This window comes from Arachis hypogaea, chromosome 5 (assembly GCF_003086295.3).
Source record: "Arachis hypogaea cultivar Tifrunner chromosome 5, arahy.Tifrunner.gnm2.J5K5, whole genome shotgun sequence".
NCBI lineage: Eukaryota > Viridiplantae > Streptophyta > Magnoliopsida > Fabales > Fabaceae > Arachis > Arachis hypogaea.
In genome coordinates, this window is record NC_092040.1 from 85,302,128 (window position 1) to 85,316,551 (window position 14,424).

Here is a 14,424-nt window from a genome sequence, read left to right on the forward strand (position 1 = left end):
CTCCTATGCTTAGTTGCTCCCAATAGTTGTGTGGAGGAAAATGTATCCCTTGAGGTATCTCAGGGATTTCTTGATGAGGGACTTCTTCATGCTCTTGTTAAGGTCCATGAGTGGGCTCTCTTATTTGCTCCATCCTCTTTCTAGTGATGGGCTTGTCCTCTTCAATGAGGGTGTTTTCCTCTATGACAATTCCAACTAAATTGCATAGGGATCACCTTTTTCTTAGCCACAACTTCATATAAGTGGTCTTGATGGACCTTTGAGATGAATCTCTCCATCTTCCATGACTCGGAGGTGGAAGCTTTTGTCTTCCCTTTCCTCTTTCTAGAGGTTTCTCTGGCCTTAGGTGCCATAAATGGTTATGGAAAAATAAAAAGCAATGCTTTTACCACACTAAACTTAAAAGGTTTGCTCGTCCTCGAGCAAAAGAAGAGAGAAAGAATTGGGAGAAGAAGAGAATGTAGGAGATGGAGGGAGAGAGTGAATTCGATCAAGGGGGTAGAAGGTGTTTGTGATGTGTGAAAATGAAAGAGTTAAGAATGGTATTTATAGGAAAAGAGAGGGAGAGTGGCCGAATGGAATTGGGTGGGTTTGGGAGGGAAAAGTGTTTGAATTTTAAAGTGAGGTAGGTAGGATTTTTGGGGAAGAGGTATGGAGGTGATTGGGGAAGAGAATATAGGGAAGAAGGTATGATTTGATTGGTGAGTGAGAGAGAGAGAGAAAGGTGGGGTAGGTGGGGATCCTGTGGGGTCGGTCCACAGATCCTGAGGGGTCAAGAATTTCTCATCTCTACTCCTTTTAGGCATGTAAACACCGTTAGTGTGCTATCCAGGCGTTTAACACTAGACTGCTGCTTGTTTCTGGCATTAAATACCAGCTTTTATTCTTTTCCTGGCATTAAATGCCAAGCTGCAACCTGTTTCTGGTGTTTAACGCCAGCTTGTTGCTTCTTTCTGGCGTTTAACGCCCAGAATGGTGCCAGACTGGGCGTTAAACGCCCATTCTGCTACCCTTACTGGTGTTTAAACGCCAGTAAGTTTCTCCTCTAAGGTGTGCTATTTTTAATGCTATTTTTATTTTTCTTTAATTTTTGCAGTTGTTTTTGTGACTCCACATGATCATCAACCTAAAAAAAGAAAATAACATAGAGCAATAAAATTGGGTTGCCTCCTAATAAGCGCTTCTTTAATGTCAATAGATTAATAGTGAGCTCTCGTGGAGCTTCACAGATGTTCAGAGCAATATTGGGACCTCCCAACACCAAACGTAGAGTTTGAATGTGGGGGTTCAACACCAAACTTAGAGTTTGGTTGTGGCCTCCCAACACCAAACTTAGAGTTTGACTGTAGGGGCTTTGTTTGACTCTGCATTGAGAGAAACTTTTCTTGCTTCCTCACCATGGTTATAGAGGGAGATCCTTGAGTTTTAAACACAAGGTAGTCCTCATTCAATTGAAGGATCAACTCTCATCTGTCCACATCAATCACAGCTTTTGCTGTGGCTAGGAAAGGTCTGCCAAGGATGATAGATTCATCCTCATCCTTCCCAGTGTCTAGGATTATGAAATCAGCAGGGATGTAAAGGCTTTCAACCTTCACTAGCACATCCTCTACTAGTCCATAAGCCTGTTTCATTGATTTGTCTGCCATCTCTAATGAGAATTTGATAGCTTGTACCTCAAAAATTCCCAGTTTCTCCATTACAAAGAGTGGCATTAAGTTTATGCCTGACCCCAGGTCACACAGAGCCTTTTCAAAGGTCATGGTGCCTATGGTATAGGAAATTAAGAATTTACCAGGATCCTATTTCTTTTGAGGTAATGTCTGCCTAACCAAGTCATTCAATTCATTGGTGAGCAGGGGGGTTCATCCACCCAAGTCTCATTACCAAATAACTTGGCATTCAGCTTCATGATTGCTCTAAGGTACTTAGCAACTTGCTCTTCAGTAATATTTTCATCCTCTTCAGAGGAGAAATAGTCATCAGAGCTCATGAATGGCAGAAGTAGGTTCAATGGAATCTCTATGGTCTCTAGATGAGCCTCAGATTTCTTAGGTTCCTCAATTGGGAACTCCTTTTTTTCCAGAGGACGTCCCATGATGTCTTCCTCCTCTCTAGGAAAGGCTTGCTATTACTAAACCTATTTCTTCCACCATTATTAAAGCCTTGTTGAGGCTTTTGTTGATCCTTCCATGAAAAATTTGGATGATTTCTCCATGAGGGATTATAAGTGTTTTCATAAGCTTCACCCATGTAATTCACCTCTGCCATTGCAGGGTTCTTAGGATCATAAGCTTCTTCTTCAGAAGATGCTTCTTTAGTACTGTTGGATGCATTTTGCAAACCATTCAGACTCTGAGAAATCATATTGACTTATTGAGTCAACATTTTGTTCTGAGCCAATATGGCATTTAGATAATCAATTTCAAGAACTCCCTTCCTTTGAGGAGTCCCATTACTCACAGGATTCCTTTCAGAAGTATACATGAACTGGTTATTTGTAACCATGTCAATGAGTTCCTGAGCTTCTGCAGGCGTTTTCTTCAGGTAAATAGATCCACCTGTAGAATAGTCCACTGACATCTTAGACAATTCAGACAGACCATCATAGAATATATCCAGGATGGTCCATTCTAAAAGCTTGTCAGAAGGACACTTTTTGGTTAGTTGCTTGTATCTCTCCCAATCTTCATAGAGGGATTCACCTTCTTTTTGCCTGAAGGTTTGAACATCCACTCTAAGATTGCTTAGTTTTTGAGGAGGAAAAAACTTGGCTAACAAAGCCATGACCATCTTATCCCAAGAGTTCGGGCTGTTTTTAGGTTGAGAGTCCAACCATGTTCTAGCTCTGTCTCTTACAGCAAAAGGGAAAAGCATAAGCTTATAGACCTCAGGATCAACTCCATTGGTCTTAACAGTATCATAGATCTGTAAGAATTCAGTTAAGAACTGAAAAGGATCTTCTGATGGAAGTCCATGAAACTTGCAATTCTGCTGCATCAGAGAAACTAATTGAGGCTTTAGCTCAAAGTTGTTTGCTCCAATGGCAAGGATTGAGATGCTTCTTCCATGGAAGTTGGAATTTGGTACAGTAAAGTTACCAAGCATCTTCCTTGCACCTCCACCATTGTTATTGGGTTCGGCCATCTCTACTTCTTTTTCAAAAATTTCAGTAAAGTCCTCTTGAGAGTGTTGTGTTTTAGCTTCTCTTAGCTTTCTCTTCAGAGTTCTTTCAGGTTCCAGATCAGCTTCACCAAGAATGTTCTTATCCTTGCTCCTGCTCATATGAAAAAGAAGAGAACAGAAAAGAAGAGGAATCATCTATGTCACAGTGTAGAGATTCCTTTATGTGAGTATAAGGAGATAAGAATAGGAGAAGGAGAAGAGAAGAATTCAAACACAGAGAAGAAGAGAAGGTTTGAATTATAAGAAGAAAAGAAGAGTGTTAGTGATTAAATAAATAAATAAATAAAAGAAGATGAGAGAGAGGGTTTTCAAAAATAATTAAAAGGAAAAGAAAAATATTTTTGTTTTTATTTTAAAATTTTGTTAAAATTCAAAAATTAAGAGAAGAAATAAAATTAAAATTAAAATTTGAAACAATTAGTTAATTAGAAAGATTTTTAAAAAAGAGGAAGGTGATTTTCGAAAAATTAGAGAGAGAAAAGTAATTAGGTGGTTTTGAAAAAGATAAGAAAAAGTAAAACAAACAAAAGTCAATTAGTTAATTGAAAAAGATTTGAAAACCAATTTTGAAAAGATAAGAAGTTAGAAAAGATATTTTGAAATTAAAGTTTGAAAAAGATATGATTGAAAAGATATGATTAAAATTTATTTTGAAAAAGATTTGAAAAAGAAATTGAGAAAGATTTGATTTTTAAAATTAAAATTGATTACTTGACTAACAAGAAACTAAAAGATATGATTCCAGAATTTAAAGATTGAACATTTCTTATCCAGAAAGTAACAAACTTCAAATTTTTGAATTAATCACAGATTTTTGCTCAGGTCCCTCAATTTCAGCCAGAAAATACCTAAAATCACAAAAAAACACACAAACTCATAGTAAAGTCCAGAAATGTGAATTTTGCTTAAAAACTAATAAAAATATACTAAAAAGTAGCTAGATCCTACTAAAAACTACCTAAGAACAATGCCAAAAAGCGTATAAATTATCCGCTCATCAGGGATCACCGTTGTCAATGGCTACCTCCTGTCCTCTCAGTGAAAAAGGTCCTCTACGGTTTCTGTACGGCTAATCAACTGTCAGATTTCTCGTCTCGGATGAAAAATACCAGGCACAGCTACCGCATGGCTAATCAGCTGTCGGTTCTCGATCGTGTCGGAATAAGATCCAATGATCCATTTGCGCAATGTCACTGTACCCCACAGTCACGAGTTTGAAGCTCGTCACAGTCATCCCTTCCCAGATCCTACTCGGAATACCACAAATAAGGTTTAGACTTTTCGGATCTCAGGAACACTGCCAATTGTTTCTAGCTTATACCACGAAGGTTCTTATCTCAGATTCAGATGCCCTATTGTCAGAGGGAAAACGATGTGAATCATTGATTGGAGTCCCAAGAGATATGCATTCAAGCTTGTTTTCATGTAGAACGAAAGTGTTTGTCAAGCACGCGTTCATAAGTGAGAATGGTGATGGGTGTCACTTGATCATCACATTCATCATGTTCTTGTGTGCGAATGAATATCTTGGAATAAGAATAAGCTTGAATTGAATAGAAGAACAATAGTACTTTGCATTAATACTCGAGGAACAGCAGAGCTCCACACCTTAATCTATGAGGTGTCGAAACTCTACCGTTGAAAATACATAAGTGATGAAGGTCCAGGCATGGCCGAATGGCCAGACCCCATAAAAGTCTAAGATAGCATAAAACTGATCAAAGATGATCTAAGGATAATCCAAAGATGTGAGTACAATAGTAAAAAGTCCTATTTATACTAAACTAGTTACTAGGGTTACAGAAATAAGTAAATGATGCAGAAATCCACTTTCGGGCCCACTTGGTGTGTGCTTGGGCTGAGCATTAAAGCTTTCATGTGTAGAGACTTTTCTTGGAGTTAAACGCCAGCTTTTATGCCAGTTTGGGCGTTTAACTCCAGCTTTTATCCTGTTTCTGGCGTTTAACGCCAGAATTTGGCAGGAAGTTGGCATTTGAACGCCAGTTTGCATCGTCAAAACTCAGAAAAAGTATGGACTATTATATATTGCTGGAAAGCCCATGATGTCTACTTTCCAAAGCAATTAAGAGCGCGCCATTTGGGATTCTGTAGCTCCAAAAAATCCTTTTCGACTGCAGGGAGGTCAGAATCCAACAGCATATGCAGTCCTTTTTCAGCCTCTGAATCAAATTTTTGCTCAGGTCCCTCAATTTCAGCCAGAAAATACCTGAAATCACAGAAAAACACACAAACTCATAGTAAAGTCCAGAAATGTGAATTTTGCTTAAAAACAAATAATTATTTACTAAAAACTAACTAAATCATACTAAAAACTACCTAAAAATAATGCCAAAAAGCGTATAAATTATCCGCTCATCAATAATTCACAATTTTTCGGTTTTAAATGTAGTTATTAGAGAGAGAGGCTCTCTCCTCTCTCTTAGGATTTAGGATTTAGGATTTCTCTTAATTTTAGGATTGCTTCTTCTCCATTCCAGGATCAATGTTCCTTTAATTTAACTTCTCTTCTACTTTTATTTGTTCTAGCTTACTAGTTTATTCTATTTGTCTTGTTGATTCTCTTTTTAGCCAAATTGGCTTATGAACGCTTCATTTTAGATTTTGATTTCTATTTAATACAATTTGAGGTATTTTATATTTACGATTTTAATTTAGCTATTTACATTCTTAGCTTTAATTGATGAATTGATTAAGAGGAGACACTTGAATTGGAATGCTCAAGTGGATAGTTAATTTGGAAGTTGTTGGCTAATTGTCTATTTACTAATGCTAGTCCTTCCCAAGGAAGAGAATTAGGATTTGCGAATAAGAGTTAGCTCAATCACTTGACTTTCCTTTATTCAGTAAGGGTTAACTAAGTGAAAATAACAACCTTTTGATACTACACTTGAGAAATTTCCAACAAGGATAGAACTTCCAATTAATCTTACCCTCAGTCAAGGCTTTTTATTTAATTATTTATAAACCTCTTTTAATTTATATTGCTTTAATTTATAATTATTTTTGTGCCCATTGCCCAAACTCCAAATTTCCCAGAAAACTCATAACCAATAATAAATACACCTCCCTGCAATTCCTTGAGAGATGACTCGAGGTTTAAATATTTTGGTTATAAATTTTATTGGGTTTTGTTACATGTGACAACCAAAACTTTTGTACGAAAGGATTCTCTGTTGGTTTAGAAACTATACTTACAACGTGATTATTTTTGTGAATTTCTTTACCATCAATTAATCCACTCGTCATCAGGCAAACAGAAAGTAATGTTTGGGCAATATAAAAGACATTAAACAATATAAAGAATATTGAAGGAAGGCAAGTAAATAAATTGGGAAGAAAATATGGAGAAAATAGTTAAGGTTTCAGAGTTATCTATTCTTCCGGATTAACTTGTTTGACTAACTATTTTAATCATGTAGGATTTAATTTATGGCAAACTATATGTGACTAGACCCTAATTCCTTAGACCTTTCTAATCTCCTCTAAAATTCATTAACTGCCAATTCCATGGTCAATTAATTCCAATTAGAAGCTGATGATCAAATTCTAGTTTATATGCCACAAAAACTCTAATTACCCAAAAATAAAAGGATTATATGTCATGTATCCTGTTAAATCCAGATAATTAAAATTTAGGAGAATATGTTTTCAAGCTGTTGTTCAAGTAAAGAGCATTTCCAAGTTATACAAGAACCCAAATAGAAAGAGGGTCATACTTCTGTTCCTCCCAAATTCATAAGATGAAGAGCGAAAAAAATTTTTAAATTATAAATCCATGCATGAAATAAAATATAAAAAGCAATAAAATCAATCCATACCAATAGACAGAGCTCCTAACCTTAACAGTGGAGGTTTAGTTGCTCATGGTCCAGAGAGACAATAAGGATTCTGATAAAAATGTACTGAGTTCCAATCTGATTGCCTCTAAAGTTAACTAATGGAATCCCTTTTTATAACTAATCCTAATTAATTTAAAATCTAATTATCTAAATTAAAAATAATATCTTTTCCTAAAAATAAGATTTGAATTTAAATCAGAATAATCAGCAGGTCTTCAATTGATGGGTGGAGACCACATGTTTTGTCCATTCTGCAGCTTATAATCTATGTTTTCTGGGCTAAAAACTGGGTCAAAACTGCCTAGAAATCGCCCCCAACATTTTTTTGTGTTTTCTGCACGTGGCGCATGTCACGCGTACGCGTTAGTCACGCGTACACATCGCTGGTCTTCTTCGCGTGCCACGCGCACGCGTCAGTCACGCGTACGCGTCGCTAAGCAAAGCTTCAAATCACGCGTACGTGACAGTCACGAGCATGCGTCGCCATGGAAAGCTCCAAATCACGCGCACGCGTCAGTCACGCGTACACGTCGCTCCTCGCTGCCATCTCCTTTTGTTCTTGTACTGCAGAAACTCCATCAAATCCAACCGAATGCTACCTAAACTAAATAAAATTGCACAAGACTCAAAGTAGCATCCATATTGGCTAAAAGATAATTAATTCTTTATTAAACTCAATAAATTAGATGCAAATTTACTAGGAAAAGATAGGAAAGATGCTCACGCATCAGCAAGCTAGGAGATACAAAACTTACCCACTGAATCAGTCATAATGGGATTAGTTAAGGGCCTCAAAGAAGGGTCGTTCTCTCAATCTATATCCAAGCGAAGAGCAAGCAAAGAAGTATATCAACATAGAAGAGAATTTCCAACTAAGAGAACTACTCCTAAGAACCAGCCTGCCCTATCTACCTCGGAAAAAAGATAAAGAAGCTGAAAAGAAAGACTAGTACAACCTAGAGAAACCTCGCATGTATCATAACTATACTCCCCTTCAGGTCTCTCTTGTAGATGTCTACAGAGAGATATGTCATACCAAAAAGCTTCCTCCTCCTCATCCAATCAAACACAAAAAAGCAGGAAGTCAGACAAAATATTGCGAGTACCATAAACGCTATAGGCATTCTACCAATGATTGGTATGATCTAAAGAATGTCATTAAAAAAGTTGGCTAGAGACGGTCGACTAGATAGGTACTTGACAGATAGGTCAGACGATCAAAGGAAAAGGAAAAGAGATGAAGAAGGAGGACAACAAGAACGTTGGCCTCAAACTCCCGAGCAACACATACACATGATTAATGGAGGATTTACTAGACGAGAAATCTAAAAATTGTCATGAAAAATGCATCTTAAAGAGGTATGCCAAGTCAGAGAAGATAGCAGATTTCTACCTTGCCCACCATATTATTCACTAAAGAAAATGCTTACATAACGCCTAGTCATGACGACCCAGTGTTGATAACAATGATCCTCGCCAAAGCAAACCTCCATAGAACCCTTATCGATCAAGGTAGCTTGGCAGATATACTATTTAAACCTGATTTTGATAAATGGGCTGGAGGAAAAGGATCTTAAGGCATACCCAAATAACCACTTCGGACTGGGAGACACGCTGATCCGACCTCTGAGGTACATCTCTTTATAGGCTACTTTTGGAAAAGGCACGAGGTCAAAGATATTAAGAATCAATTATATCATGGTCGACGTCACTTCAGCATATAATGCCCTAATTGGTTGGACAACCTTGAACCAACTTACAGCAGTTGTCTCTACGCCCTCATCTATATAAGCATGAAGTTTCCCACTATGGAAGGAATTGCTACCATAAAGGAAGATCAAAAGCTAGCACACAAATGTTACAACGAAAGCCTAAATAAAAAGGCAATCCAGGGAAAAAGAAGTCAATACTATTAAACTTGGTGGTATTTGAACTCGAGAGGAGCTATGCCCCCAACGTGGAGAAAAAGCAGAAGAAGTACAAATTGGAGATCACCCTAAAATATAACAAATATAGGGGTTAACTTGAAAGAAGGTCTGAAAGAAAAACTCATTGACCTCCTAAGGAAATTTCGACCTCTTTGCTTAGAAAGCCTTCGATATGCCTGGTATAGATCCCAACCTGATGTCCCATAGGCTCTCCGTGTACCCGGGATCCTAACCTATTCAACAAAAGCATCGAAAACTTGGACAGGAAAGGACACAGGTCGTAGAGGAACAAGTGCAGACCCTGTTAGAAGCCGGATTTATAATGGAGGTAAAATACGCACTTTGGCTGGCAAATATGGTCCTTGTAAAGAAACAGAATGAAAACTGGTCGATTCAGCCTCAGGTTATCAGTACCTATCCTTCATGGACGCTTACTCGGGATACAACTGAATCCCAATGTACAAACCAAACCAAGAGAAGACCTCATTCATCACTCCAAAAGCTAACTATTGTTACGTAGTAATGCCTTCTAGATTAAAGAATGTTGGCATGATGTACCAGCGACTAATGAACAAAGTATTTTTTCCTCACATAGGGAAACTTATGGAAGTGTATTTGGACGATATACTTGTTAAAACCAAGGTTGACTCAACACTCTTGTCCGATCTCTTTGAGGTGTTCTCTATAATAAGGAAGCATGGAATGAGGCTAAACCCCTCAAAATGTACCTTCGTAGTAGAGGCAAAAAATTTTTTAGTCTTTATGCTAACTCAAAGATGCATAGAGGCAAACCCAGACAAGTGCAGAGCCATACTAAACATGAAGAGCCTGACCTGTCTCAAAGAAGTTCAATAACTAAATAGAAGGTTGGAAGCTCTATCCAGATTATTAGCACGATCAGCATTGAAATCGCGACCCCTATACTCAATTCTCAGAAAATGGAAGCAATTTGAATGGACCCCAGAATGTGAAAAAGCCTTTCAAAAATTTAAAGCCTTTCTGGGTCAACCCCTATACTTACCCGACCTACAACAGAAGAAGAGCTCGTCCTCTACCTGGTATTGGTGAGCCGAGCTAAAGATTTGGCCTTGATCAGAGAAGATAAGAATGGACAACAACCCGTCTACTTCGTCAGCAAAGCGTTACAAGGAGCAGAACTAAATTATCAAAAGATAGAAAGTTTGTGTATGCTCTTTGATGAGCGGATAATTTATACGCTTTTTGGCATTGTTTTTATATAGTTTTTAGTAAGTTTGAGCTACTTTTAGGGATGTTTTCATTAGTTTTTATGTTAAATTCACATTTCTGGACTTTACTATGAGTTTGTGTGTTTTTCTGTGATTTCAGGTAAATTCTGACTGAAATTGAGGGATTTGAGCAAAACTCTGAAGAAGGCTGACAAAAGGACTGCTGATGCTGTTGGAATCTGACCTCCCTGCACTCGAAATGGATTTTCTGGCGCTACAGAACTCCAATTGGCGCGCTCTCAACGGCGTTGGAAAGTAGACATCCAGGGCTTTCCAGCAATATATAATAGTCCATACTTTATTCGAAGAATGACGACGTAACTTGGCTTTGAACGGCAAGTACACGCTGCTGTCTGGAGTTAAACGCCAGAAAAACGTCATGATCCGGAGTTGAACGCCCAAAACACGTCATAACTCAGAGTTCAACTCCAAGAGATACCTCAGCTCGTGGATTAATCAAGCTCAGCCCAAGCATACACCAAGTGGGCCCCGGAAGTGAATTTATGCATCAATTACTTACTCATGTAAACCCTAGGAGCTAGTATAGTATATATAGGACATTTATCTATTGTATTAGACATCTTTGATCTCATCTTCGGTCTCAGTTTTGTTTTATTCTTCATCCTAAGGGATCATTGATCACGTTAGGGGGGGCTGGCCATTCGGCCATGCCTGAACCTCTTTTACTTATGTATTTTCAACGGTGGAGTTTCTGCACACCATAGATTAAGGGTGTGGAGCTCTGCTGTACCTCAAGTATTAATGAAATTCTATTATCTTTTATTCAAATCTCTCTTATTCTTATTCCAAGATATTCATTCGTACCCAAGAACATGATGAATGTGATGATAAGTAACCCTCATTATCATTCTCACTTATGAACGCGCGTGATTGACAACCACTTCCGTTCTACATGAAACAGAGCTTGAATGCGTATCTCTTAGATTCCCCAACAGAATCTTCGTGGTATAAGCTAGATAGATGGCGGCATTTATGAGGATCCGGAAAGTCTCACCTTGTCTGTGGTATTCCGAGTAGGATCCTGGGAATCCGGAAAGTCTAACCTTGTCTGTGGTATTCCGAGTAGGATTCCGGTAATGAATGACTGTGACGTGCTTCAAACTTGTAACCTGCTGGGCGTTAGTGACAGACGCAAAAGAATCAAGGGATTCTATTCCAGTAGGAGCGGGAACCAACCGGTGATTAGCCGTACTGTGACAGAGTGCGTGAGCATTAGTTTTCACTGCGAGGATGGGATGTAGCCATCAGCCATGGGTGATGCCTCCAGACGATTAGCCGTGCGACTGACAACCGCATAGGATCATTTTCCCGAGAGGATGAAAGTAGCCACAGTTGATGGTGAACCCCTATACAAAGCTTGCCATGGAAAGGAGTAAGAAGGACTGAGTAGACGCAGTAGGAGAGCAGGCGTCCTTGAGCCCTACAGCATCTCCATCCGCTTATCTGAAATTCCCACCAATGAATCTGCATAAGTATTCTATCCCTTTTATTATTCCTTTTTATTATTTATTCCAATAATCACAATTCCCCTTTTTTCTGCCTAACTGAGATTTACAAGGTGACCATAGCTTGCTTCATACCAACAATCTCTGTGGGATCGACCCTTACTCACGTAAGGTTTATTACTTGGACGACCCAGTACACTTGCTGGTTAGTTGAACGGAGTTGTGTCCACTCGTGCCATTTTCTAAAATCCAATTACAATGAATATAATCACAATTTCGTCCACCAAGTTTTTGGCGCCGTTGCCGGGGATTGTTCGAGTATGGACAACTGACGGTTCATCTTGTTGCTCAGATTAGGTAATTTTCTTTTCAAAAAAAATTTTTTCAAAATTTTTCTTTTATTTTTCGTTTTTTCCAAACTATATTTTCGAAAAAAAATTAATAAAAATACAAAAAAAAATTAGAAAATCATAAAAATCAAAAATATTTTGTGTTCTTGTTTGAGTCTTGTGTTAATTTTTAAGTTTGGTGTCAATTGCATGCTTTTAAAATTTTTCTTGCATTTTTTTCGAAAATCCCATGCATTCATAGTGTTCTTCATGATCTTCAAGTTGTTCTTGACAAGTCTTCTTGTTTGATCTTGATGAATTCTTGTTTAGTTTTGTTTGTTGTTTTTCATGTGCATTTTTGCATTCATATTTTCCATGCATTAAAGATTTCTAAGTTTGGTGTCTTGCATGTTTTCTTTGCATCAAAAATTTTTCAAAATTATGTTCTTGATGTTCATCATGATCTTCAAAGTGTTCTTGGTGTTCATCTTGACATTCATAGCATTCTTGCATGCATCTTGTGTCTTGATCCAAAATTTTCATGTTTTGGGTCATTGTTGTGTTTTTCTTTAAAAAAATTAAAAATCAAAAAAATATCTTTTCCTTATTTCCCTCCAAAATTTCAAAAATTTTGGGTTGACTTGGTCAAAAATTTTCAAAATTAGTTGTTTCTTACAAGTCAAGTCAAAATTTCAATTTTAAAAATCTTATCTTTTCAAAATCTTTTTCAAAAATCATATCTTTTTCATTTTTTTTATAATTTTCGAAAATCTCAAAAAATCTTTTTCAAAATATTTTCAAAATCTTTTTCTTATCTTTATATCAAATTTTCGAAAATTAGCTAACAATTAATGTGATTGGTTCAAAAATTTGAAGTTTGTTACTTTCTTGTTAAGAAAGGTTCAATCTTTAAGTTCTAGAATCTTATCTTGTAGTTTCTTGTTAGTTAAGTCAATTTTAAAATTAAATCTTTTTCAAAATATCTTTTTCAAATATATCTTTTTATCTTTTATCTTATCTTTTTCAAAATTTGATTTCAAAATATCTTATCTAACTTCTTATCCTCTTATCGTTTTCAAAATTTGATTTCAAATCCTTTTCCAATCAACTAACTAACTTTTTGTTTGTTTCTTATCTTTTTCAAAACCACCTAACTACTTTTCCCTCTCTAATTTTCGAAAATTCTCCCTCTCTTTTTCAAAAAATTCTTTTTGTTTTAAATTTTAATTTTAATTATATTTTGTCTTTGATTTTCGAAAATTACTAACCTCTTTTTCAAAAATTATTTTCGAAATCTTCATTCTCTTCTCTTATTCTATTTAATTAATTAATTACTAACACTTCTCTTCACCTCTCCTCATCCAAAAATCCGAATCCATCCTTCTTCTTTCTTATACCCCTTTCTTCTTCTACTAACATAAGGGAATCTCTATACTGTGACATAGAGGATTCCTCTTTCTTTTCTTGTTTTCTTCTCTTTCATATGAGCAGGAACAGGGAAAAGGGCACTCTTGTTGAAGTTGATCCAGAACCTGAAAGGACTCTGAAGAGAAAATTAAGAGAAGCTAAATTACAACAATCCAGAAACAACCTTTCAGAAATTTTCGAACAAGAGAAGGACATGGCAGCCGATAATAATAATAATAATAATGCAAGGAGAATGCTTGGTGACTTCACAAAGCCAACATCCAAGTTTGATGGAAGAAGCATCTCCATTCCTGCCATTGGAGCCAATAACTTTGAGCTTAAGCCTCAACTAGTTGCATTAATGCAACAAAATTGCACGTTTTATGGACTTCCATCTGAAGATCCTTATCAGTTCTTAACTGAGTTCTTGCAGATCTGTGAGACTGTAAAGACGAATGGAGTTGATCCTGAAGTCTACAGACTCATGCTTTTCCCTTTTGCTGTAAGAGACAGAGCTAGAATATGGTTGGATTCACAACCTAAGGATAGCCTGGACTCTTGGGATAAGCTGGTCACTGCTTTCTTGGATAAATTCTTTCCTCCTCAAAAGCTGAGCAAGCTGAGAGTGGATGTTCAAACCTTCAAACAAAAAGATGGTGAATCCCTCTATGAAGCTTGGGAAAGATACAAGCAGTTGACCAAAAGATGTCCATCTGACATGTTTTCAGAATGGACCATGTTAGATATATTCTATTATGGTCTCTCTAAATTTTCGAAAATGTCACTGGACCATTCTGCAGGTGGATCTATTCACCTGAAGAAAACGCCTGAAGAGGCTCAAGAACTCATTGACATGGTTGCAAACAACCAGTTCATGTACACCTCTGAGAGGAATTCCGTGAATAATGGGATACCTCAGAAGAAAGGAGTTCTTGAAATTGATGCTCTGAATGCCATATTGGCTCAGAACAAAGTGTTGACTCAACAGGTCAACATGATCT

At 37.1% G+C, this 14,424-nt stretch overlaps 1 non-coding gene across 1 annotated transcript; it reads right to left on the reverse strand.

The window, feature by feature from the left end:
• Positions 1 to 14,039: 14,039 nt before the first annotated feature.
• LOC112805039 (small nucleolar RNA R71) lies at positions 14,040 to 14,143 on the reverse strand. Its single transcript, XR_003203652.1, has one exon. It is a non-coding gene; the product is annotated as a small nucleolar RNA R71 (small nucleolar RNA).
• Positions 14,144 to 14,424: the final 281 nt, after the last annotated feature.